Below are 27,860 nucleotides of genomic sequence, written 5' to 3'. Positions count from 1 at the left end.
TGTTAACCATTTTAGCAGCAGGGGAATTGGCAGGGGGACTGGGTTGAGACACAGCTGCAAAAGCAAAGCTGGGTAAGAGTTTTATGACATTGTTAATTTTCTATCTGTTCTGGGGGTGATAAATGTGCCCTTATAGATATTCAATGATTGTCCTTAAGATGAAAAAAAAAAAAAGCTTTTAAATGTCACAGAAAAGCCTTTCATTCTCAAGGTGTGTAATTCATGGATGATTTTCAAAATGTCATGTTTGAACTGGGAAAGTAACATTCCTTGAACTAATCAGCCAATTGCTTCGAGAATATGACTCAAAGGATTTAAAAAATTTCAAGCCTGACTTTTAAAAAAGAAAAGGGAATTCTTTTTTCTAGGCAAGTTCCTAAGTTTATTTTCACAAAGGTCATGGCTAAATGTTAGGTTTATTTGCCATGGAAGGAAACAGTCTAAATGAAGTACACTTCTAATTCCTTATGGAGAGGGAAAGGTAGCAGATCTTAAGAGGCACCATTTAAAATTTTTATATCACTAGATGTGTAGTTTCACTTTAACTGTAACCTCCGCTCTAGTCCCCACTTGGTTGTGTTTTGGGGGTTTTGTTTGTTTGTTTTTAACCTTTGGATTGCTGAAAAAATGGAGAAGGAGAGAGAAAAAAAAAACCCAGGATCTGCCAGGATGAAATTCTCTTTGGAACCTCTAAAGTACTGACTGTCCCTATTGTTAACGTGAATAAAGTGAGATGTTTACAAAGGGGGACCTGGAAAGACCTGCACCGTTGATGTACCTGTCCCCAAGGAGCCTTCAAATCCCCCTTCAAGGGTGGCTGGGTCCTGCCCAGCCAAGACCAGTAAGAGATTTCCAAAGGCCTGCGGCCTGAGAGCCACGTGACCAGGACTCCTCCTGTCAAAAGGGAGCAAGGTGTCCTGTGCTGATTGGCTGTGGAGGGTAGAACTTTCTGACAAGAATGTTCAGGGTTCACATGTGGAATCTAAAAATAGATACAAATGAACTTTGTATCTATTGTTTTGTTTGTTTACAAAACAGAAAGAGATTCATAGACAGAAATTTATGGTTACCAAAAGGGAATGGGGGTGGGGAGGGAGAAATTAGGCGTTTGGGATTAACATATACGCACTACTATATATAAAACAGATAAACAACAAGGGCTACTTTATAGCACAAGGAACTATAGTCAGTATCCTGTAATAACCTATAAAGGACAAAAATCTGAAAAAAAATTCGCTTATACATATATAAGTGAATCACTTTGCTGTACACCTGAAACTAACACAACATTGTAAACCAACTATACTTCAATAAAAAATAATAAAATTTTTTATAAAAAGAATGTTCAGGGTCCTTTCCTGAGGGCTCTGCTGAGTGGAGGCCAAGGCTACCTGCTCCACATCTCAGGAGAAAGCCTGCCTCTCAGCCTCTGGTGAGCGCTCCCTCCTGCTATCACAGGATGTTATAAATAAAGAAAAAGAGGAAGGTGGGGATCAGGTGCTGGGAAGACAAAGGCTGGCTCACCACTCACCAGCAGCAAGTGTAAGAAACCGAAGTTTGAACTAAAAGTGCAGCCTCCCTCGGCCTCCCCTTCTCTGCTTTTTCTCCACCTGCACCTCTCCAAGCACCTTCCTCCCACTCCTCTCCCATCCCCTCTCCACCCAGTTGGCCATCTTGTAGCCAATTGCCATTTTTGGAGCCAAACTTTCTTTTAAACTATTGTTAAAGTATAGTTAATTTACAATATGTTAGTTTCAGGTGTACAGCAAAGTGATTCAGTTACACATATACACATATATACACATTCTTTTTCATGTTCTTCTCCATTATAGCTTATTATAAGATAATTGAAATTAGTTCCCAGTGCTCTACAGTAGGTCATTATTGTTTACCTATTTTATATATAGCAGTCTGTATCTGTTAATCCCAAACTCCTAATTTATCCCTCCTCCCCCGGAGCCAATCCTTTTTTAAAGATTCTCTTCGAACACTTTATTCAAGTATAGCATGCATGCAGAAAAATGCACACCTATCGTAGGCGCACGACTACGTGAATTTTCATAAAGTGAACACCCGTATGTAACCAACGCTCATCACAAAGATCAAGAAATGGAACAGAAGGCTGTCAAGGGGCTCTCTGCGGGGATAGAAATGTTCTAGGTCTTGATCATGGTAGTGGCAACAAAACTGTAAGCATTTGTCAAAACTCTCCAAATTGTGCACTTCAGAAATCTGAGTTTCATCATGTGTAAATTTTACCCCAATATAAACTAAAGAAAGAAAACATCCCCAGCACGCCATGTCCCCTCCCCGTCAGCACACACTTTGCACCAAAAGTCATCAGTATCATGACCGCTGCACTTAGATCAGTTTTGCCTGATTTTGAACTTCAAGTAAATGGAATCACGCAGCATAGGCTCCTTGAGATCTGGCGTCTTTCGCTCACGTCATGTTATGAGGTTCTTCCACACTGGTCCTTGCAGCTCTAGGTCCTGCAAGTCCATCACTGCCTGGGGTGGCTCACGTCTATTTAATCATTCTACCAGGGATAGACATGTGGCTGGTTTGGAGCTTTTGCAAACAGTGCTGCTGTGAACAGTCCAGGGTGTGTCTTTGGTCCTCATGCACACAGCACTTCTGCTGGGAGGGCAGCGCTAGTGCATACTGCCCAGGGGTTTCCCAAGGTGGTGACACTGGATGCCACTCTATCCAGGAGTGTTTGAAGGCTCCGATTCTTTGCCCAATCTTGGTTCTATCCTATTCACTGTCTGTTCTGTTCTTTGATCTCTTTGTTCTTCCATTTAAGTCAACACGTATGTGCTGAGCAACTGAGCACCAACTGTGCGCCAGTCACCATCCACCATGCTAGGAACCAGAGTCACAAAAAGGAACGGAAGGGAACCCTGTCCTAAACAAATGGTTCAGAGCAGCTGACTAACACAGATGACTATAATATGATGTGATGGGGCTCTGGGACCAGACGAGGACATGGTTAATCCTGGCAATCATAATTAATAAGCCAGATTTGCCACATTTTATTTAGGAAAACAAATCTGACAATACCAAGTGTTGGCAAGATGGTGAGAAAACAGAAACTCTTTAGCACTACTGCTCGTGGTGATGTAAGCTGGAGAACAATTTTACTATACCTAGTAGAGCTGAAGGTATCATGTAGCAGGATTCACCAATTGCCCTCCTGAGGGTCTTTTTTGTATTATCAAACATTGGGAATAAGTAATATTGTCCACCAACAGAGGAATGAGCAAGTAAACCATGTTGTATTCATAAGACAGAACACCTTCCATCTGTTAAATGAGCTGGAGCCAGGCTCATCAAAGTCGTGTCATAAAACTGTAATAGGGAAGAATAAATCTGACTGTATATTAGATCTATTTCTTTTACTTTAAACTTTGTATTCTATTGGTTGTTAATCACTAAAGGGATGTTGCCAGAGGCTGGTTTGCGGCAGGCAGGGTGGGGCAGGTGCTCAGTAAGAGGGCTTTTCAGACTTGGGTGGGATCCCATGACCCCAGAGTTGGCAGGGTTGTTTGTTTGTTTGTTTACCATCTCCTGGCTCCTCTGGGAGCTCAGCTCCTCAGGCAGGATCACAGGGGGCAGTGGGGACCCTGACCCAGCAAGGCAGGACCAGCATGGGGCCTCTGGCCAGTCATGCTGGCTTTGGGACCAGCTTCCCAGTCCAGAGCTCTGTTTATCCCAGACAGTGTGTGCAAGAGAGGAAGGGAGCAGTCGGCAGAGGAAGGAAAGTGGTGGTGGGAGCAGGTGAATGCTGAAAAGCCCCCTTACTGAGCATCTCTTTTGTGATGGACACTGGAGGGGGAAATCACCTCAGTCACCTTTTAAAATGTCCCGGGTGAGGACCCCGAGGCTCAGGGAGTGGAGAGGCGCACCCTCCATCACACGCGTAGATCCATTTTTAAACCTCCCAATCCATCTTTCTTCTCTCACCTTTTGAGCTTCCCACACGGAGCGGGTATCTGTGCCCCACCTTGCCTGCCCCAAACCAGCCTCTGGCTGGAGTGAGAGTCAATGAGATTTGATTCTCATCCAAGTGCCTTCCAAGTTCAAGAGAGGCCTCTGACCCCACAGTCCCTCCTGCAGCCCGTCCCACAGATAATGGAGGCCTCAGCACTGCTATGCCTGCCCACAGACTTCTGTCACAGGCTGCTCCGCTGAAAATCAAATTGCAAAAAACCAAACAGGGTAAGAACAACTAGACTATGAGCAACTTCCAGCTTCCTCTGGGTGAACCAGATGTAAGCCCGGCTGGCAGGTGTTTCTGCCTCTAGTCAGAAAGTAGAAGTTACAGGAACACCAGGGGCTGCCCACCCACATCACGTCTGTGCCTCCCAAAGGCCAAGGGTGGAGGCAGGAGCCTCACTTAATCCTAACAGGGGACAATCACCTGGAGAGAGGGAGAAGAGAGCTGGGCAAGGCACAGAGGAGAGAGGAGAGAGCTAAAGGGAAAAAAGAAAGGTGAAACATGGCTTAGGGAAAAAAAATCTTACATTCTGTCTCACCTATTTGTTCAAAAAAAGATTGGATTTCAGAGTTCTAGGGTTGCTCTGAGACCTGAAGATATGAAGGGGAAAATGACTACTGTAACTTAATCCCCTCCCCACCACACCCCCCTCCCCAGGCGTGGGAGAGGCCTATGAGGGTATCTCGTCCTGTCATCCCCGGGCCTGTGACCTGTGACCAGCATGGCTGGAGTCGGCTTAAAGGAAGAGGGCTCTCAGACCATCACAGGTCACAAAGAAATGGCTCAGGGCTCCTCCTGTGAAAGCACTTGAGGTTTTTGAAAACCTCACCTAAGAATTAGGGGCTAGAGAATCTGCCCAGCCTGCTTTGAAGAGGTGACCCACGTCCTCAAAGTCAGAGGCTGGGGGGCAGGTGGTCAGCAGGTGGCACTGCAGAGAAAGGGGCCCCGGGCTCCCCATCCTGTGGGAAGTGGCTAATACTCAGGCCCCTGGCCCCACAAACCACGCCCTGCAGTGAGAGCCCCCACCCCACCCCAGCACTGCTGAGGAGATGGGGGCCCTAGAAGAACACAAGAAGTTACCTTTTTTCTTAGAATTAAGGCGAATCCCTGGAAAGGACGCTAGAGCAAAAATAACTTCCCACATTCCCAAGAGAGTTCAGACTTTATTAGCAGAGTTCTGTAAGGTACACTAGTTTTGTGTTTGAGGAGATATTTTAACCCTAAAAGTATTAACATCATCCTGTGTTTGCAAACCCAAGGGCAGAACCTAGAGATAGATGGTACCAGTCAGGGCTCAAGGTTAAAACAAGAGAACTTAACTCTGGTTAATTTAAAGAGAAAGAACGCATACTGGGCAGATAGTAGGTAGTGTTAGAAAGATTCAATGAATAAAACCACATCATGTATTATTTTAGAGGGATGCTCTAACAATTAGAATCAGGCTTACCACACTAGGTTAGAGAGAAACAAGGTAACCATGGCTTAAATAAGATAAAAGTTTATTTGCTCTCTTGTGAGAAATAAGCCTGGAAGTAAATAGTCCCAGGTAGGTATGGGGTCCAAGGCCCCTCAATCTCATTGTTTGACGTTTCTCTTCATGCAGTTTCTACCTCATGACATAAGATGACTGCCCAAGCTCCAGCCATCACGTTCATATTCCTGTCACAAAAATAGAGGAAGGAGTAAAACAAGACCTCCCAGAAGTTGCAGACACCTTTTCTCTTTGCATCCCATGACCAGAACTTAGTCATATAGCCACACCTAGTTGTAAGAGACAACAAGGAATATCATCTTTATGTGGGGCAGCCATGAGCCCCAGATAACAAATAAGGATTCTGTGACAAATAAAGAAGATGCTGGAGAGAAAATTAGCAGTTTCTTCCACAGGGCTGTAAACCCTATGAGCCCTGACCATGACAACTGTAGTCAAAATACCTGTGTCGTGTGCTCAGACCAAGGGCCCCTCCACAGCATGCCACATCAAGCAGGGCTCTTCCTCTCTGGGTAAGTGATGACTGCTTGGTCCAAGGCAAGAAATGCTCTGTTCCAGGAAGTTCCAGAATCCTGGCCACACAGCATCTAAAACCCTCAGTAATGTTGCCATGTAAATGTGATGCTTGTCCCTTGGCCCAGACTTACTGCCTCAAAACCTAAGTTACACACAGGGACCTGCTGTGTTTAGGCCCCGATCCAATCCCCAGCACCTAGCCCAGGACCTGGTTGGCTCACTCAAAGAAATGTTTGTGAAGCTGATGAATAAATTGCTATATTCAACTGCCTCCCACATAAATATGGGACTATTTTTTGTGTGCATGTAAATATTTTTAAATACTCTTGAATTCATAAATTCATAACTTTTTTTCCCCATGTGTGTTTTCTTAGTGAATTTCTAAGTGTGTATGTGTTGGGCTGGTGGGCAGGCAGCAGAGTCAGAGTCTTGGACCTGACTGCCTGGGTTTGAGTCCTTGATCTGCTGCACACTAGCTGTGTGACTTTGAGTAAGATACTTAACCTCTCTGTGCCTTAGGTTCCTTGTTTATAAAATACGATTAGCAAATGGTACTGTTTGTTGCTCAAAGGTTGCCATGAAAGTTTAATGAGTTAACACTGATATTATGTAAACTCTGTGTGTGTGTGTCATTTAGAACAGGGATCAGCACAAAAGGTTAAATAAAATAAAATGTTAAAAGTGCAAATCCCCTTTTGGAAAGTCTCATGTTTTTAATGTCATAAAGAGATTCTCCTCTGAACAAAGCTGGAAAGCTGTCATCTACCGAGCCTAGATGATTTTCCATTTGGCACCTCTTTAGGTTCAATCATTTCTTAAATTTGCCCCACGCCCAAGAACACATCACCTCATCACTATCAAAGATGGTTTGTGGCGCATCTCCTGGGTGTCCAGATCTAAGTTAAAGAGTCACAGGGAAGAGACTCCCCCCGTACCCCTCACCGCCCTGCTGTCCTGGCCCACAAACCCACGGCAGACACTGTATTTCTCTCCAAATCCTCCACCTGCCAACTGGCTCACTTTGGAGCATCCCAGCAGCTGACTGTTGCAGACACAGACCAATTCCCTTTGATGCCCAGGACCAGACGAGGTCCAGATGAGGCTCTCAAACAAAGCTTTGTTTCTAAACAACTTAAGAAGAATTACAGGAGAAGAAGGGCTCTATTTTCTCAGGCTCCTTTTCCTGCTCAAACAGAAAGAAAAACTCAAGACACAGGGAGAGGCCCATTGAGACAGATAGAAACAGATTTTGAGAAAGAGACAGGAGCACAGGACAAGGAATGGCTGCAGAGCTTAGATTACGGCCTGAAAGATGATGGGGGTTGGGGGTGGGTACGTGATCTTTATCTAATCAGGCAGTCTACCCAGGAAGTCCCTAAGATCAAAGCAAGGGGGCTTTTTATTTAGCCCTGTGTCAACTTAAAAACAGTTCTGGCAAAGTCACAGATCTGGACAAGCTCACACCTCTCCCTGCCCCCACCGCCCTGACCTGTCTCTCAGCATCTGAACCCTCTTAACATTCCACTTGGAATAAAACCCTGGGATGGAAGGAGTCCCCGGGATTACTGCAGGAAGAGAAGACATTGGACAAAGCCAGGCAGAAAACGCTGGGCAAAGCCACCGTTCTTCCTGGCTCCCCAGAATGACGAGGTGTGTGCTCCAGGGGAGATGGCACCATTTCATTTCTCTGGGTAGATTCCGCGCCACCCACCATCCCCTTCCATCAAAGGTGTCCTGAAAAGTACACGGCCACTTGTCACAAGCCTGCCAGGCGTGTCAGGACAGCTCTGAGGAAAAGCAGGTACTAAGGGGGAGCAATTGGACTGTGACGTGGGAATCACAGCTACAGTCCCCAAATCTTCCTTGACCCAGAGGATGAAGGGATGGGTAAGGCCAGGGTGCCATGGGGTCACGTAAATCAGGGCATATGCAAAGATCGAAAAGATAGGTGCTGAGGAGGCTGGAGACTGGTCCAATGGGAGAGCGGTCACTTCTTAGAAATATAGTGAATCTAGGGGAACAGGACAGGAAATTTGGAATCACACTACAAAGGTCCAAAGAGCCAGGGACCCCCTCCAATGCATGACCATGGAGAAAGCTCTGCGCCGGCTCCCAGTGCAGCTCATGCCCTTGTACCCATCTCTTCCCAGAACAAACCCTACGGACAGAACTGGTCATAAGGAAGCCACGACTTCCTGGTCATTTACTCTGTTAGGCACTTTAAATATGTTTTAATAAATATAATTTTAATAATTTTAATAAATTATCTTATTTAATCTTTATAACTACCCTATGACTACACTTCCATTTGAGGAACTGGGTCCATCAATTTGGACCTAATTTTTCTTATATGTGCCATGGACTGCTTCTAAAGTTGATTGTTCAAATAAATTTTTAAAGAAAGTAGTTAACATTCACCCTGAAAGAAAACTGTGTTCTTCAAACCCAACAGCGTGAAATGGAGGCTTCCTCACAGAAGAGTGGGGGAACCTTTTTTTGTCCTCTCCTCTGGACAGAATTTATTTTTTAATAGCCAAATTGAGGAGAAATGCATTATTCCTTGTGAGCCTTTCTGGGTTTCTATGTAGTCAGATCGTCACTTTAAGGATGTGTTTTTTTTCTCTAAGAAATGTTTTCTATTTCTTCCTTCTAATCAGGACAACTTGCACTAGAGAGGAATTAGAATTTTAAGCCAAGAAACACGTGAAGGAACTGCTTGATGTTCTGTGGGAAAACACTGCAACTTGCAGAAACCATCTCTGAGCTCTGGCTGTGAAAGCAGCATTAACAGCACTCACTAATGCTTGCCTAGCCCTTCACAAATCATGTCCCCCTGGGCTGTCTCTGATTTCACAGCCCTGACCCACAGGTAAGGAGACAAATGGTGAGAGCAATGAAGTGACGGGGTTAAAAATACCCGGGACACTGTAGGGGTCAGTTGCCTCATTATCTGTAAGACATAATTAAATGTGAGGTGTATTTTTAAAATACAACTTTTAACTTCAGGATTTATGAAGCTTTAAGTGATGGGCAAAACCCAAAGGTGCAGAAAGAGGGTCTTGTCTATATTTTTAGCAGGAGCGGAGGATTTAGACTCACATCCTTTGGTCTCTCTGAAGACTGGTGGGTTTTAATGCAACTGGATGAGACCCTTTAGGAAGAAAGTAAGCTAAGTTTCAGTTGGCTTTAATTATGCCCTAATCACAATCATCTACTTCAAATGTTTAGGAAGCTCGCGCTACCACACATGGAAAGGGCTGGATGACGTAGGTCAAAGAGATGTCTACACAGTGTCTTTACATTTTCTTCAATTTTCCAGGTACTGATCTCTTCTCAGGGCTGGTGCCAAGCCAAGTGGCAGAAATGGCCTCCAATACCTCTGCAGGAGACACCTACTAAACATATAAATTCGTGTATTAGATAATAGGTAAGTCTAAGCCGGAAGCACCCTTATAAATCACCTAGTTTAAGTTTCCTGTTTTCTAGATGAGAAAACTAAAGCGGGGATTGCAGGTAGCTGGGAGCGGGAGGAGTCCTGCTGGTGGAGGAAAGGAAACACAAGGACTCAGATGACCACATATAACACCATTTGGTCAGAAGCGACTCTGTTTCTTTTTTTGCTGCTTCTTCTCTTGGTGATCAGCTATTTCCTTCTACTCCCAAGAAACACATCGGAATGTTCTCTTTGTTTTATAGGAGGGTTCCAGCCAGAGAGCTTCTGGAGGCAAGGAACAGAGAGATGCTCCACTGGAGTGACTTCCAGGGCATGCCCACAGGACAGCCCGGCAACTGGGAGGTGCCCCTGGGGACTCTCCCTTCTCCTGGGAAACACGTGTGATGCCACAACTCAGACTGTTATCTTTTGTTCTTAGCAAGGGGTTAGAGTTCTCAGGTTCTTTCTGAAAAGCGAGGTTGCACATCTGTACTGGGAACACAAATCTGCAACATGTGTAAACCTCGTCCTTGAGACACCGTTGTTTACAGCTCTTGCTTGCTGGCTGGCTCTTCTGATGTCTGTCTCCATAAATAAAACAGGGAGAAACCTGTTGCTTTGATTCCCAAACAAGGCAGAAGATGCCATGAGAGGGCTCACATGTCTGCGACAGGAAAGGCAATAAGGGGGTTATAATGTAACTCACCTCTCCCTGGGCAGTTGCCTGTTGTCCCCAGAGACATGACCGTGGACAAACCCCCGCTGCTGCCATCAGAGAACAAACTCCCTCCAGCAGAAGCCAGATCCGAAATGAGCTGCTCTTCAATGAATCCCACCTGCGTCCAAACCCTGACTGTTGTTCATATGTATTTATTCATAATCCCCATTTGGTGAACTGGGTATTTGGGCCTGGTTTTTCTTATTTTTCTTCTACATGCCATGAGCTACTTGTAGAGCTGCTTCTTAAAAGAAACTTTTTTTTTTTTAAAAAGGAGCATTTAACACTCCTTTGAACACTTGAAAGAAAACCTTGTTCTTCAACCCCAGCAGTTTTAAATGGAGGCTTCTTTATGGATAAAAAACAGTTTCATCAACTCCACAAAAATTCTACCTACAGTTGCAGCCATTCCCTCCACCCCAGCCCCACCAACCCATGGCAACCACTGATCACTATGGTTTTGTCTTTTTATAATGTCTTGTAAATAGCTCTATACAGTGTGTTAATCTTTTGCAACTGGCTTCTTTCACTGGGCATAATGCCTTTGAGATTCATCCAAGTTGTGTTGTGTGTGTGTGTGTGTGTGTGTGTGTGTGTGTGTGTGTGAAAGGTTCACTCTTTTCTATTGCTGAGTAGTATTCCAGTGTATGAATATACTGCAGTTTATCCATCACCCATTAAACAGCATTAAAGTTGTTTTAGTTTTGGGAAATTATGAAAAGAGCTGCTATAAACAATAATGTACAGATTTCATTTCTCAAGAAAATGTCTAAATATCTGGGAGTGGGATAGCCAGGTCATATGGTAAATATATGTTTGACTTTTTAAGACACTAGCAGAAGATTTTCCAGAGTGACCGGACCATTTTGCATCCCCACCAGCAATATGTGAGCATTCCACTTGTGGAAGCTTTTCTCTTGTGTTTTCTTTAAAATTGTTTTCATAGTTTTGTATTTAACATTTACATCTATGATTCATTTTGAGTTAATTTTTGTGTAAAGTGTGAGGTTTAGGTCAAGGCTTACTTTTCTGCATAGGATGGTAATTATTCCAACACCATTTGTTGAAAAAACTATGCTTTCTCCTTTAATTATCTTTGTACCTTTGCCAAAAATCAGTTGATGCTACTTGTGTGGGTCTTTTTCTGGAATGCTCTATTCTGCTTTATTGATCTATAAGCCTATCCTGCCCCCAATACTGTCTTGATCACCATAGCTTTAAGGTAAGTCGTTAAATCAGGTTGAGTTCATTAACTTTATTCTTCTCCAAAATTGTTTTGGCTATTCTAATTCCTTTAGTTTTCCATATAAATTGTAGAATCAGCTTGTCCTTATCTCAAAAAAAAAAAAAATCCCACTGACACTGTGATTAAAATTACATTAAATCTGTAAGTCAGTTGGGTACAAATGACAATTTACTAAGTGTAATCTTGCAATCCATGAACATGATATGTCTCCCCATTTATTTAGAGCATGTTTCATTTCCTTCATAACATTTTGAAGTCTTAAGCATACAGATGCTGCACATTTTTTTTTTTAGATTTGTAAATTATTTCATTTTTTGCAGCTATTGTTAATAATCGTTATGGGCTGAATTTTGTCCCTCCAGCATTCATATGTTCAAGTCCTAACTCATAGTACCTCAAAATGTGACTGTATATAGAGACAGAGTCTTTAAAGAGGTAATTAAGTTAAAATGAGGTCATTAGGGTGGGCCCTAATCCAGTATGACTGATACCTTTACAGGAGCTTAGGGCACAGACACACACAGAGAAGACCATGTGGAAACACAGGGAGCAGACAGCTATCTACACGCCAAAGTGAAAGGCCTCAGGAGAAACCAGCACCCTCAAAACCTTGACCTCAGCCTCCAAAATTGTGAGAAAATAAATCTCTGTTGTTTAAGCCACCCAGTCTGTGTACTTTGCTATGGCAGTCCTGGTAAACTTTATACAATACTCATTTTTTTTAAGATCAGTTTCAGTTGTTCATTGCTAGTGTATAGAAAAACGGTTGATTTGTATTTACCTTGTTTCTCATAACCTTGTTAAACTCATTTATTATTCCTATAAGCTTTTTTTTTAGAGATTCCTTCAGATTTTCTACCTAGACAACCATGTCATCTCAAATAGGGACAGTTTTATTTCTTCCTTTCCAGTCTGAATGCCTCTTATTTCTCACCCGTGCTGCTGCAAAGGCTAGGAGTTCCAGTATACTGTAGACTAGAAATAATATAAATAGACATCCTTGCCTTGTTCCCAATCTTGTAGGGAAAATATTCAGTCTTTAAACATTAAATATGTTAGGTGTAGGATTTCTGTAAAATATCATTTTCAAGTTGGAGGTGTTTGTTTTAGTCCTTGTTTGTTAAGAATGTTTATCATGAATGGATGTTAAATTTTGTCAAATGCTCTTTCTGTATCTATTGATATGACCAAGTGGTTTTTCTTCTTTCAACTGTTAATACATTAGATTTCTTTGATTAATTTTTCAACTTTGAATAAGTCTTGCATTTACTAGATAAGCCCCAACTGGTTTTAACCATTGTTAAATTTGATTCTTGAACATTTTTGTAGATTTTTGCATCTGTATTCATGAAGGATATTGGTCTGTAGTTTTCATTTCTTGTAATGTCTTTGATTTGGTAATAATGGCCTCATAAAATGAGCTTAAAAATGTTTGCCTCTTCCTTTATTTTCTGGAGGACACTTTATAGAATTAGTATTATGTCTTCTTAAAATAACTAGTAGAATGTGCCAGTGTAAAAATTGCAAGCCTGGAATTTTCTTTAGTGGAAACTTTTAAACTATGGATTCAATTTATTTACTAGTAGTAGAACTATTCAGGTATCTCATTTATCTTGGGTGAGTTTGGTAGTTTGTGGGTTTTGAGAAATTTCATCATTCCATCTAGGCTGTAGAATTTAAGCACACTGACTTACCTATAGTATTCTCTTACTATCTTTTTCATGTTTGTGGGCTCTGTTTTAACGTCCCCTCTTTCAATCCTGATATTGGTCATTTTTGTCTTCTCTACTTTTTACCTTTATCAGTCTTGCTAGAGTTGATTTCTTTCATTGATCTTTTCCAAGAAACAACTTTTGGTTTAATGAATTTCCTCTATTGTTTTCCTGTTTTCAGTTTTATTGATTTCTGCTTGTATCTACCCGATCATCTCCTTACTTCTGCTTGCTTTGAGTTTGTTTTGCTCACTCTCATTGCTAGTTTCATAACCTTGAAGCTTGGGTTGATTTCAGACCTTCTTTTTATTTCCTATGTTAAGCACTTAATGATTTATACTTACCTCTAAGAACTGTATTATTTTCATTCCACAATTTCCATATGCTGTATTTTCACTTTTGTTAAGTTCTAAATATCTTCTAATTTTCTATGTTTGTCTCCTCTGTTCCCTCAGTCCTCTGTTTCTCCTTTCCTGCCTTCTGCTGAGTGAACATTTGTAGTGCTACAAGACATTGTACCCACATCTTATATTGACATTCCCAGCAAGCCAGTGGTGCTGTCCTCCTGACTCAAGGCACAGCCCAAAATAAGAAGAACATTCAGGAGTTTCCTGCTTTCAGAAAAGCCATCAGGCCCACATTTGAGAGCACACATTCCAATAGAAATAGGAGTGATTACTTACACTGTCAAAAGATTTATTTAAAGAGTCTGTAGTGGAGTATCCAGTCCCCCTCTTTTGATACAATTGCCTAGATTTCTGTTGAAGAAAAACCTCTGCTTCACTCACAGCTTCTGTGATTTAAATTATACGAATTTATACACTATATACACTTTTTAATTTTTGCTTAAATCAGTATATAAGTTTTTTGGGGTTCACTTGCAAAGAAAGGGTACTGATGACAACTACAAATTCCTATAAATAGGAAACTCCACTGTACTTTTAGGTTTGTTTTTTTTTAACTTTACTTTCCCTTCTTTATTTGTTACTTTCCATGGCACTGGTCTGTGAATTCCAAGACTGAGACTGTCTCATTTATCATACAATGTTTTATGAGCAGTCTACATTTGTGGAATGAAGACCAGGGCCACTGGTTTTCACTTGGGGTTAGTTGGGTACAGATGGGTCAGGGTGCAAGTGACTGGTTGATTCCCTGAACGTAAAGAACATTTTCCTGAATGTGAGTGGGCTGATCCACAGGTAATTCCCCACATTACTTCCTTTCTTGGCTGTGGCCATTACTGGGCACTCACTCACTGTGTCCCTAGAGATCACAAAAAACATTATCCCATCCTGGATGACTTCTGACAGTGTTCTTTGTAGTTTTGAGATAGAGTTTACTTACTTCAAAGTTGCATTAGCTTGTGTTTGCTTATGTCTTTCATGCAGGGTTAACTATGTAATTTGGGGAGCTCAGTGCAAAATGAAAATGTTGGGACCTTGTTCAAAAAACAAGAAAAAAGTGCCATTAAATGTACTTAGATATAAAGCTTTCCCTCTCTTCCACAAGTCTTCTTGACTTGTCATGGTGTTTTTTATTTGCTGTTTAATGTTATTCAAAGTAAAATTATTACATTGAAATTTTGTCATTAGCATGAATTTTACCATTCATCTCCGTATAGTGCACCACTAGTTTTAAACACAAATATAAGAGCATTTAACTGGTTTGAGGAATCACAAAAATTACACAATTTGCATTTTATAATTCCTACATGTGTATGTATTTCATTCTTATCAGAAGAGTAGAAATGCTGCAAAAACAAAAGCATGTGTTCTAATTTCACTTCTCCATAAACTCACATTCTACCAACAGTCTCTATTTGGGGCTTACTGATGAGTTCGCAAGGACAAAAGGAAGAGGAGATCAACGTTGTCCAAGCTCTCTCTTCCCCCTCCTGCCATTCAGCACATGCAGTTGACTACTGCAGGGTAGGATAAGCTTTCTAGATCATTCATGTTTCTTACAAGCCATTTGCTTTTTCGTGCATTCAAAGCCGCTTCTTGTTTGAAGGGAGAGTGTGGCCTCCCAGGGCTGTCAGCGCCCTCACTCACTTTGTAGCCTGTAGACCCGCACACTGCGAAGTCCTGCAGAACTCCCACGCACCCCGGGCCCACCCGAGCTCCGCGCTCACAGACCATCGCAAACACCCCAGTGGGGATGACCAGCAGACCCACGTGTTGTCCAGACCTCTGCTGCAAACATACATGCTCTGTTGCCCAGCTAGTCTTCATTTAAACACCAGTTAAAAGATAAAATGATTAAAAATGTCAAGGTAGCAACGGCAGAGCATTCAGCCAAGCACAGGGCCCTTCTGAGCCCGGGCCCCTGCAGCTGCCCAAGTTATACACCCGTGAAGCTGGCCTGGCATGTGTGTGTGTGTGTGTGGGTAGAAATAACCAATAAGGTGATTCTGTATTTTCTTTATTTGTTTTATTGTTCTGTCCACACTTGACCTCCTGGGAAATCTTCAGAATCCAGTGTGACATTTTGAGATCATTAACCACTTGACAGGGGAGGAGAGAGAAATTTAAAGCAAATGTGTCAGGAGTCACACCTAATCAAAGATCAATCCAAAACAAACATAAAAGCACCTTGGAAATGAAAACACGAGTCAATAGCAAGACAGGGCTTCTTCCCAAACATTTTGGGAACAGGTCGATTATGTCAAGGCACACAGAGCCACCCTCCAAAACATACTGAAATGAGAATATTCACATTTTTTCCATCTGCCACACCCCCTTCACCCTGCCTCCTTTTACAAAGACATAGTTCCATATACAAGCTACAATGTTCAAACATAAACAGCTCAGTGATGCAACTCAGTTGTAGCCCATGTGAAAAACAAGTACCTCATTGTTCTACCAACAAGGAATAAATCTTATGATAAAGTAAAAGTAACATACCTTTTATATATTATAAAGATATATTTCTTGTTTCATTTTTAGTTTTGAAATCATGTAAAAAGACATCACACATTTAACTTCTTAAAAAGAGTGTACAGATTTCTTTTTTGTTGTTGTTGTTTGTTTGTTTTGTTTTTAACATTTTTTATTTACTTATAATCATTTTACAGTGTTGTGACAAATTCCAGTGTAGAGCACAATTTTTCAGTTATACATGAACATATATATATTCATTGTCACTTTTTTTTCTCTGTGAGCTACCATAAGATCTTCTGTATATTTCCCTGGGCTATACAATATAATCTTGTTTATCTATTTTACAATTTTGAAATCCCAATCTGTCCCTTCCCACCCCCCGCCCCCTTGGCAACCACAAGTTTGTATTCTATGTCTATGAGTCTATTTCTGTTTTGTCTTTATGCTTTGTTTTCTTTGTTTTTGTTTTTTAGATTCCACATATGAGCGATCTCATATGGTATTTTTCTTTCTCTTTCTGGCTTACTTCACTTAGAATGACATTCTCCAGGGACATCCATGTTGCTGCAAACGGCATTATGTTGTCAGTTTTTATAACTGAGTAGTATTCCATTGTATAAATATACCACTTCTTCTTTATCCAGTCATCCGTTGATGGACATTTAGGCTAATTCCACGTCTTGGCTATTGTAAATAGTGCTGCTATGAACATTGTCTTTTTGAAGTAGGGTTCCTTTTGGATATATGGCCAGGAGCGGGATTCCTGGGTCATACAGTAAGTCTATTCCTAGTCTTTTGAGGAATCTCCATACTGTTTTCCACAGTGGCTGCACCAAACTGCATTCTCACCAGCAGTGTAGTAGGGTTCCCCTTTCTCCACAGTCTCCTCAGCATTTGTCATTTGTGGATTTTTGAATGATGGCCATTCTGACTGGTGTGAGGTGATATCTCATTGGAGTTTTGATTTGCATTTCTCTTATAATCAGTGATATTGAGCATTTTTTTCATGTGCTTATTGATCATTTGTATGTCTTCCTTGGAGAATTGCTTGTTTAGGTCTTCTGCCCATTTTTGGATTGGGTTGTTTGGTTGTTGCTTATTAAGTCATATGAGCTGCTTATATATTCTGGAGATCAAGCCTTTGTTGGTTTCATGTGCAAAGATTTTTCCCCATTCCATAGTTTGTCTTTTTGTTTTCCTTATGATTTCCTTTGCTGTGCAGAAGCTTGTAAGTTTCATTAGGTCCCATTTGTTTATTCTTGCTTTTATTTATTCTAGGAGAAAATTTTTGAGATGTATGTCAGATAATGTTTTGCCTATTTTTCCTCTAGGAGGTTTATAGTATCTTGTCTTATGTTTAAGTCTTTAATCCATTTGGAGTTTATTTTTGTGTATGGTATAAGGGAGCGATCTAGCTTCATTGTTTTACATGCTGCTGTCCAGTTTTCCCAACACCATTTGCTGAAGAAACTGTCTTTATTTCATTGTATATTCTTGCCTCCTTTGTTGAAGATGAGTTGACCAACAGTTTGTGGGTTCATTTCTGGGCACTCTGTTCTGTTCCATTGGTCTATATGTCTGTTTTTGTACCAATACCATGCTGTCTTGATGACTGTAGCTCTATAGTATTGTCTGAAGTCTGGGAGAGTTATTCCTCCAGCCTCTTTCTTTCTCTTCAGTAATGCTTTGGCAATTCTAGGTCTTTGATGGTTCCATATAAATTTTATTATGATTTGTTCTAGTTCTGTGAAATATGTCCTGGGTAAATTGATAGGGATTGCATTAAATGTGTAGATTGCCTTGGGCAGTGTGACCATTTTAACAATATTGATTCTTCCAGTCCAAGAGCATGGAATATCTTTCCATTTTTTAAAGTCTTCTTTAATTTCCTTCATCAATGGTTTATAGTTTTCACCACCTTGGTTAGGTTTATTCCTAGGTAATTTATTACTTTTGGTGCTAATTTAAAGGGGATTGTTTCTTTACTTCCTTCTTCTGTTGATTTATCGTTAGTGTAAAGAAATGCCACTGATTTTTGAACGTTAATCTTGTAACCTGCTACCTTGCTGAATTCTTTGATCAGCTCTAGTAGCTTTTGTCTGGACCTTTTAGGGTTTTCTATATATAGTATCATGTCGTCAGCATATAGTGACACTTTCACCTCTTCTTTTCCAATTTGGATCCCTTTTATTTCTCTCTCTTGCCTGACTGCTGTGGCTAGGACTTCCAGGACTATGTTGAATAGGAGTGGTGACAGTGGACATCCTTGTCTTGTCCCAGATTTTAGTGGGAAGCTTTTGAGTTTTTCACCATTGAGTACTATGCTGGCTGTAGGTTTGTCATATATAGCTTTTATTATGTTGAGATATGTCCCCTCTGTACCCACTTTGGTGAGAGTTTTTATCATAAATGGGTGTTTAATTTTATCAAATGCTTTTCCTGCATCGATTGAGATGATCATGTGGTTTTTGTCCTTTCTCTTGTTGATGTGATGTATTACCTTGATTGATTTACATATATTGAACCACCCTTGTGTCCCTGGGATGAACCCCACTTGGTCATGATGTATAATCTTTTTTATGTGTTGTTGGATTCTATTTGCTAATATTTTGGTGAGGATTTTGGCATCTATGTTCATTAGTGATATTGGCCTATAATTCTCTTTTTTGGTAGTGTCTTTGCCTGGTTTTGGTATCAGGGTGATGGTGGCTTCATAGAATGAGTTTGGGAGTATGCCCTCCTTTTCAATCTTCTGGGAGAGTTTGAGAAGGACTGGTGTGAGTTCTTCTTTGTATATTTGGTAGAATTCCCCAGTGAAGCCATCCGGTCCTGGACTTTTATTTGTTGGGAGGTTTTTTATTGCTATTTCAATTTCATTTCTAGTGGTCAGTTTGTTCAAGTGGTCAGTTTCTTCTTGATTCAGTTTTGGTAGACAGTATGTTTCCAGAAAGTTGTCCATCTCCTCTAGGTTATCCAGTTTGGTTCCATATAGTTTTTCATAATATTCTCGTATGATATTCTGTATTTCTATTTTGTTTGTTGTAATTTCTCCATTATCCTTTCTTATTTTGCTAACTTGTGCTCTCTCTTTTTTCTTCTTTGTGAGTTTGGCCAGAGGTTTGTCGATTTTATTTACTTTTTCAAAAAATCAGCTTTTGATTTGACTGATTTTTTCTATGGTCTTTTTAATATTTATTTTATTTACTTCCTCCCTAATCTTTATAATTTCCTTCCTTCTGCTGCCTTTTGGGGCTTTTTGTTCTTTTTCTAATTCATTCAGCTGGTGGGTTAAATTGTTTATTTGAGATTGTTCTTCTTTTTTGAGGAAGGCCTGTATCACTATAAACTTCCCTCTTAGCACTGCCTTTGCTGTGTCCCATAAATTTTTTGTGGTTGTGCTTTCATTTTCATTTGTCTCAAGGTATTTTTTAATTTCAGCTTTGATTTCCTCATTAACCCATTGTTTTTTTAATAACATATTGTTTAATCTCCATGCTTTACTTTTTTTCTCCTTTGTTTCTCTGTTGTTGATTTCTAGTTTCATGGCATTGTGGTCAGTTAAGATGCTTGAGATAATTTCTATCTTCTTAAAATTGTTGAGGTTTCTTTTGTGCCCAAGTACATGATCAATCCTGGAAAATGTTCCATGTGTACTTGAAAAGAATGTATATCCTATTTTTAGGGGGTGTAATGCTCTGGAAATATCCACCAAATCTAATTTTTCTATTGTATTATTTAATTTCTCTGTTGCCTTATTTATTTTCTGTCTGGAAGATCTGTCTAGTGATGTTAATCCGGTGTTGAAATCTCCAACTATGATTGTATTCCCATCAGTATCCCCCTTTTTCTCTGTTAGTAATTGTTTTATGTACTTAGGTGCTCCTATATTGGATGCACATATATTAATGAGTGTAATATCCTCATCTTGTATCACTCCTTTAATCATTATAAAATATCCTTCTTTGTCTTTCTTTATGGCCTTTGTTTTAAAGTCTATTTTGTCTGAAATCAGTACTGCAACACCTCCTTTTTTGGCTTTTCCATTTGCATGGAATATCCTTTTCCATCCTTTCACTCTCAATCTATATGTTTCCTTCTCCCTAAAGTGGGTCTCTTGTATGCAGCATTTTGAAGGTTCTTGGTTTATTATCCAGTCTGCCACTCTATGTCTTTTGACTGGAGCATTAAGTCCATTAACATTTACAGTAATTAATGATGTGTGTTTATTGCCATTTTGAACTTATCTTTGCAGTTGATTTGGTATTTCCTCTTTGTTCTTTTCTTCTTCCTTTTGTGGTTTGGTGATCTTCCTTTAGATTTCTATTTAACCTTTCCTTGGGGCCTAATAACTACCACATCAAATATCAGTTATTACACTTTCAATTGAATTCAACAAACATATATTCAGGAGCATTTAGAGGCAAGGCATTGTGCCAAGGCTAATGCTGTCTTAGTCGGTTTGGGATGCTGTAACAAATACACCATGGACTGGGTGGCTTATAAACAACATAAATTTATTTCTCATGGTTCTGGAGGCTGGAGAAGTCCAAGGGTGCCAGCATGGTCGAGTTTTTGGTGAAATCCCAATTTCTGGTTTGCAGACAGCCAACTTCTCCTTGTTTCTTCACAAGGTGAGAAAAGGTCTCGCTAGCTCTCTGGCCCCTTCTTACAAAGACACTAATACCATTGATGAAGACTTCACCCTCATGACCTAATTACCTCCCAAAGGCTCCACCTCTAAACATCATCACAGTGGCATTAGGGTTTCAACATGTGGAATCTGGGGGATATATTCAGTCCACTGCAGTGGCCCTGCTATTTGGTTTTTATTATCCAAATAGAGAGGTAAGGCAGATGTGTAAGTTGAAAATTCCTCTCAAAACACAATAAGTGCTGCTATATAAATCTAAAGGGTACCATGGGGACACAGAAGGTGAAGGACAGAACATAATGAGAACTCAAATGGGTCTTGAAGGATGAGTTCTGATGGCAAGAAAGTGAGCCATGCAAGAATTTCACAGGTCAGAAATGGGGAAGGTGCCAAGATGGTGGAGTAGAGACTCACAGCTTGCCCTCTCCCACAAATACACCAAGAATTACATCTACAAACCCACTGATTCACAGAGAACATCTACAGATCTCTGGCAGTGTGTCTCTTGCTTTGAAATACAGGAGGATTCTAAAAAAAATCTGATAAGCGAAAAAAAGAAAAAAAAACTGATGCAGGATCTGTCCTACAGGGAGGGAGCAGCAAAGTAAGAAAGGCACCCTCATGCTGGGATGCCCCTCTCCAGCCAGGCGGCCAGCAGGGACAGAAGCAGAGCTTCCGAGTCTCAGAGGAGAAAGTAGCAGCTGCTTGGCAGAAGGAACTAAGAGAAACTGGCATGGAGGGTCCCTGCCATCCCCAGCCCTAGACATGAGCCAGCAGGGACAACCTGGGACTGGCTGCTAGAGATCAGTTATGAGACCTGGGAGACGGCTGGAGCCCACAGCACAGAGGCAGCCTCCAGGGACTGGAAGGTGCTGTGAGCTCTGGCTGGTGGTGTATCTGGAACAGCCTGGGACCCCCATAAAAAAGCACCACTGTTAGTGTGCATGGGTTGGGTGCACAACATAGCTGCACCATAGCTGCTGTCCACACTTGGCTTCATTGTTGGTGTGTTCTCATGTGAAGACAGGTGGGGCTTGGTCATAGCCATCGTTGCTGAGTGGAGGCATGGCTGAAAGCTGAATCCATACTCAGCTTCCCTGCAGTTTTACAGGCAGGACTGAGATTTGCTTACAGCCCCAGAAGAGTGGGTGGATTTGCTCCACTAGTACCTTTGTGAACCTGTATTTCTGGGATGAACAGTCAGAGAGCTGAGTTCTGGCACATGGCAGGGGCAAGTAGGTTTTTTCACAACCGGCCAGCATACCATATAGTAGGGGGGCATGGGGTTGGGATCTGTGCTGACCCTGTGGTGCACCACAGATTCAGGTGTGTGACTGCATGCTCACTATTGTGGGTCCTAGCATCTGACATTGGCAGATCTACACTTGTGGTTCCAGGGGCCCAGAATATTGGGGACACAGAGTGGGTAGCTGACCTCCCCACAGCTAAGGTAGGGACAAAGGCAGCATCAGCAAATAGTACTATGTAACCCCACATAACAAGTGACAGACAACACCAAAGAGGGCACTTCCCAGTGGACAACTCTTGCAGAGTTATACTCAGTGACTCTTCTTCTCAGCTGAAGGACTCCAACCCTGCCTACCATGCACCACAACTCAGAAATGGGTCTAGAAACCTCTATTCCAGCAACAGAGGAGCAGACCCAGCCATGGGTCTGTCATGGCTGTGACAACCACAGAATAATAAAGGAGGACCCACTCAGCAACAACAAACAGGGCAGGCTCTGATCACAACAACTACACAGCCAATCAAAGTGATAACAGCCAATACACATAGAAGAAAGACAGGGCAACCATCCATAATAAGAACAGCCTTTGAAACAAAACTATTAGATGAACACAGTCTAACAGAAATGCTCCCACTTTAAATACAAGCAATCAACAATAACAACAACAAAATCCTTCAAGACAACAGTATATAAATGATGCTCTTAAATCCATAAAACTAGAGAAATATAAATAAAATGAAGAAACAGAGGAATCACTCCCGATTAAAAGACAAAGAGAAGTCCCTTGAAAGAACAAACAATGAGATAGACCTCAACAATCTTCTAGATCATGACTTCAAAAAGAGGATGATAAAAGCACTGAAGGAAATAAGAGAGACTATGAATAGAGACAGAGAATACTATAAAAAGGTAATAGAAATTATAAAGAGGAGGCAATTAAAAATAGAAAATTCATTTGCTGAGATAACAGTCAAGCTATAGGCAGTCAAAAGCAGACTAGATAATGCAGAGTAACAAATAACTGACTTAGAAGACAGGATAACAGAGGTCACTCAATCAGAACAGCAGACAGAAAAGCAAATAAAAACCAATGAAAGCAATATAAGGGACCTATGGGATAATATAATGTATGCCAACATATGCACAATAGGGGTCCCAGAAGGAAAGGAAAGAGAAAAGGGGATTGAAAAGGTATTTGAAGAAATGATGACTGAAAACTTTCCAAACCTAAAGAAGGAAACAGATATCCAAGTACAGGAGGCACAGTGGGGCCCAAACAAGAAGAACTCAAACAGACCTACGCCAAGACATATCATAATTAAGATGGCCAAAATTAAAGATAAAGAAGGATTCTAAAGGCAGCAAGAGAAAAACAAAGACTTAGTTACAAGGGAACTCCCATAAGGCTTTCAGCTGATTTCTCTACACAACAATGCTGGCCAGAAGGGAGTGGAAAGATATATTCAAAGTCCTGAAAGAGAAAAAGCTGCAACCTAGGGTACTTTATCCAGCAAGACTATACTTTAGAGTAGAAGGAGAGACACAGAATTTCACAGACAAGCAAAAACTAAAATAACTCAGCAATACTAAACCTATCCTAAAAGAAATATTGAAAAGAAGCAGGAAGATATAGAAACAAGAAAACCATAATTGGAAATGTGATAACTACAATTAGTTGCAAGAGAAAAAACATGAAGATATTATATAAAAAATGAAAATAACAAAAGGTGGCAGAAAGGAGCAAGAATTAATAGATTTTTCTCTCTCTCTCTCTTCTTTCTTTCCCTTTGTTCATTTTATGATGTATTTGAGCCTAAATGACTATCATTCTAAAGCAAACAGATATAGTAATGGGTTAATATACTTCAAAAAACAGGATAAACACAAATAAAAAGCACACAGTAGAGTCACAAAAACCAAAAGAAAATCAAACTAATACAAAAGAAAATTATCAAACCACAAAAAGAAACACAAAAAGGAAAACAAAGGAACAAAGAAGAAATACCAAATCAACTGGAAAACAAGGATCAAAATGAGTATAAATACATATCTATCAATAATTATTATAAATGTCAATGGAATAAATGCTACACTCAAAAGACATAAAGTGGCATATTGGATAATAAAACAAAAGTCTACAATATGCTGCCTATAAGAAACCCACTTTAGAGTGAAGGACACACATAGATTGAAAGTGAGAGGATGGAAAAAGATGTTTCATGCAAATGGAAATGACAAGAAAGCGAGTGTAGCAATACTCATATCAGACAAAATAGACTTTAAAACAAAAACCATAAAGAAAGATAAAAAAGGATATTACATAATGATCAAAGGAGCAATACAAGATGAGGCTATTACACTTATTAACAAATATGCACCCAATATAGGAGCACCTAAATATATACAGCAAATACTAACAGACAGAAAGGGAGAAATTGATGGGAATACAATAATATTAGAAGACTCTAACACTCTGCTAACATCATTGAATAGGTCTTCCAGACAGAAAATCAGTAAGGTAATGGAAATACTAAATGACACAATAGAATAGTGTGATTGGTTGATATTCTTAGGACTTTATATCCACAAAAAGCAGAATATACATCTGTTCAAGTGCTCATGGAACATTCTCTAGGATAGACCACATACTCAGGCACAAAAGAAGCCTCAACAAATTTAAGAGGATAGAAAGTATTTCAAGTATCTTCTCTGACCACAATGGCATGAAACTAGAAATCAACCACAGAAGAACAAATTTTAAAAAATAACAGCATGGGACTAAACAACATGCTACTAAAAAAAAACAATGGGTCAAAGATGAAATCAAAGATGAAATTAAAAAATACCTTGAGACAAATGACAATGAAAACACAGCCACACAAAATCTATGGAATGCAGCAAAAGTAGTCCTAAGAGGGAAGTTCATAGCGATACAGGCCTGCCTCAAAAAAGAAGAACAATCTCAAATAAACACCTAACCTATCACCTAAAATAATTAGAAAAAGAAGAACAAACAAAACCTAAAGTCAGCAGAAGGAAAGAAATAAGAAAGATCAGGGAGGAAATAAATAAAAAGAGATTTAAAAAAATAGAAAAAAATCAATCAAACCAGGAGCTGGTCTTCTGAAAGAATAAGCAAAATTGACAAACCTCTGGCCAGGCTCACCAAGAAGAAAAGAGAGAGCACACAAATAAACAAAATAAGAAATGAAAAGGGAGAAATTACAACCTACACCACAAAAATATAAAAAACCATAACAGAATACTATGAACAACTATATGGCAATAAATTGGACAACTTAGAAGAAATGGATAACTCTCTAGAAACATACAGTCCACCAAAACTGAATCAAGGAGAAATAGATCATTTGAACAGACCAACCACTACAAGTGAAATAGACTCAGCAATAAAAAAACTTCCCTGCAAACAAAAGTCCAGGATGAGAAGGCTTCACTGGGGAATTCTATCAACCATACAAAGAAGAGCTCACATCAATCCTTCTCAAGCTCTTCCAAAAGATCGAAGAGGGGAGAGTACTCTCAAACTCATTCTATGAAACCACCATCACCCTGATAATGAAGTCAGACAAAGACAATACAAAAAAAGAAAGCTACAAGCCAATATTGTTGATGAACATAGATGCAAAAATCCTCAACAAAGTGTTAGAAAACAGAATCCAGCAGCACATAAAAAGATTATACACCATGATCAAATTGGGTTCATTCCAGGGACACAAGAATGGTTCACCATACACAAATCAATCAACGTGATACACCACATCAACAAGAGAAAGGACAAAAATCATATGATCATCTCAATAGATGCAGAAAAAGCATTTGATAAAATTCAACACCCATTTATGATAAACACTTCAACTAAACTGGGTATAGAGGGAATATATCTCAACATAATGAAAGCTATTTATGACAAACCTACAGCCAACATAATACTTAGTGATAAAAAGTTAAAAGCCTTCCTCCTAAAATCTGGAACAAGGCAAGGATGCCCACTCTCACATTTCTATTCAATATAGTATTAGAATTCCTAGCCATAGCAATTAGACAAGAAAAATACATTAAAGGGATCCAAATTGGAAGAGAAGAGGTAAAATTGTCACTATATGCAGATGACATGATACTATATATAGAAAACCCTAAAGGTGCCACACAAAAACTACTAGAGCTAATAAAAGAATTCAACAAGGTAGCAGGATACAAGATTAACAGACAGAAATCAGTGGCATTTCTTTACAATAACAATAAAATATCATTAAATAAAGTAAATGAACAATCCTTTTTAAAATTCCATCCAAAAAATCCCAAAATACTTAGGAAGAAATCTGACCAAAGAAGTGAAAGACTTATATGTGGAGAACTACAAAACATTGACTAAGGAAATTAAAGATGACTTAAGAATGGAAAGATGTCTCATGTTCTTGAATTGGAAGAATTAATATTGTTAAAATGGCCATACTACCCAAAGCAATCTACAGATTTCATGTGATTTCTATCAAAATACCCAGGACATTTTTACAGAACTAGAGCAAATAATCCTAAAATTTATAAGGAATCACAAAAGACCCAGAATTGCCAAAGCAATACTGAAGAAAAAGAATGAAACTGGAGGAATAACCCTCCTAGACTATAGAAAATGCTACAGAGCTACAGTAATCAAAATAGCATGGTATTAGTACAAAAACAGACATATGGATCAATGGAACAGAATAGAGAGCCCAGAAATAAACCCACAAACTTTTGGTCAGTTAATCTTTGACAAAGGAGTCAAGAACATACAATGGAGTAAAGACAGTCTCTTCAGCAAATGGTATTGGGACAACTGGACAGCTGCTGGTAAATCAATGAAGTTAGAATACTCTCTCACACCATACACAAAAATAAACTCAAAATGGCTTAAACACTTAAACATAAGACAAGACACTATAAATCTCTTAGAAGAAAACAGGCAAAACATTATCAGAGAAATCTTAGCAATGTTCTCCTATGGCAGTCTACCCAGGCAATAGAAATAAGATCAAAAACAAACAAATTGTACCTAATTAATCTTATAAGCTTTTGTGCAGCATAGGAAACCATAAGCAAAACAAAAAGACAACTTATGAAATGGGAGAAATATTTGCAAAAATGAGACTGACAGGGGCTTAATTTCCAGAATATATAAACAGCTCACACAACTAAATAAGGGAAAGACAAACAACCCAATCCAAAAATGGGCAGAAGACCTAAACAAGCAGTTCTCCAATGAAGACATACAAATGGACAATAGGCACATGAAAAAATGTTCAGTGTCACTAATTATCAGAGAAATGCAAATCAAAAACTACAATGAGGTGTCACCTCACACCAGTCAGAATGGCCATCATTCAAAAGTTCACAAACAAGTGCTGGAGAAAAGGGAACCCTCCTATGCTGTTGGTGGGAAGGTAGTTTGGTGTAGCTGTTATGGAAAACAGTATGGAGATTCATCAAAATACTAAAAATAGACTTACCATATGATACAGCAATCCCACTCCTGGGCATATATCCAGAGGGAACCTTTATTCAGAAAGATACATGCACCCCAATGTTCATAGCAGCACTATATACAATAGCCAAGATGTGGAAACAACCTAAATGCCCATCAACAGATGACTGGATAAAGGAGTTGTGGTATATTTACACAATGGAATACTACTCAGCCATAAAAAAGAATAAAACAACGTTATTTGCAGCAACATGGATGGTCCTGGATGTCAACATGGATGTCATTCTAAGTGAAGTAAACCAGAAAGAGAAAGAAAAATATCGTATGATAGCACTTGTATGTGGAATCTAATAAAAAACAAAAGACAAAAAACACATGAACTTATTTATAAAACAGAAACAGACACACTGACATAGAAACCAAACTTACAGTAGGGGGGAAATGGGTGGGAAGGGATAAATTGGGGGTTAGAAATTTGAAGA

At 39.9% G+C, this 27,860-nt stretch overlaps 1 long non-coding RNA gene across 1 annotated transcript; it reads left to right on the top strand.

Moving 5' to 3' along the window:
• Positions 1 to 1,182: 1,182 nt before the first annotated feature.
• LOC123613648 (uncharacterized) lies at positions 1,183 to 13,298 on the top strand. Its single transcript, XR_012500777.1, has 3 exons — positions 1,183 to 8,877; positions 9,328 to 9,435; positions 9,705 to 13,298. It is a non-coding gene; the product is annotated as an uncharacterized LOC123613648 (long non-coding RNA).
• The last annotated feature ends 14,562 nt before the right edge of the window (positions 13,299 to 27,860 follow it).

Source organism: Camelus bactrianus, chromosome 19 (assembly GCF_048773025.1).
Source record: "Camelus bactrianus isolate YW-2024 breed Bactrian camel chromosome 19, ASM4877302v1, whole genome shotgun sequence".
Classification (NCBI taxonomy): domain Eukaryota; kingdom Metazoa; phylum Chordata; class Mammalia; order Artiodactyla; family Camelidae; genus Camelus; species Camelus bactrianus.
The sequence above is the reverse complement of the archived record's forward strand: the minus strand, read 5'-3'. Positions and strand labels throughout refer to the sequence as shown.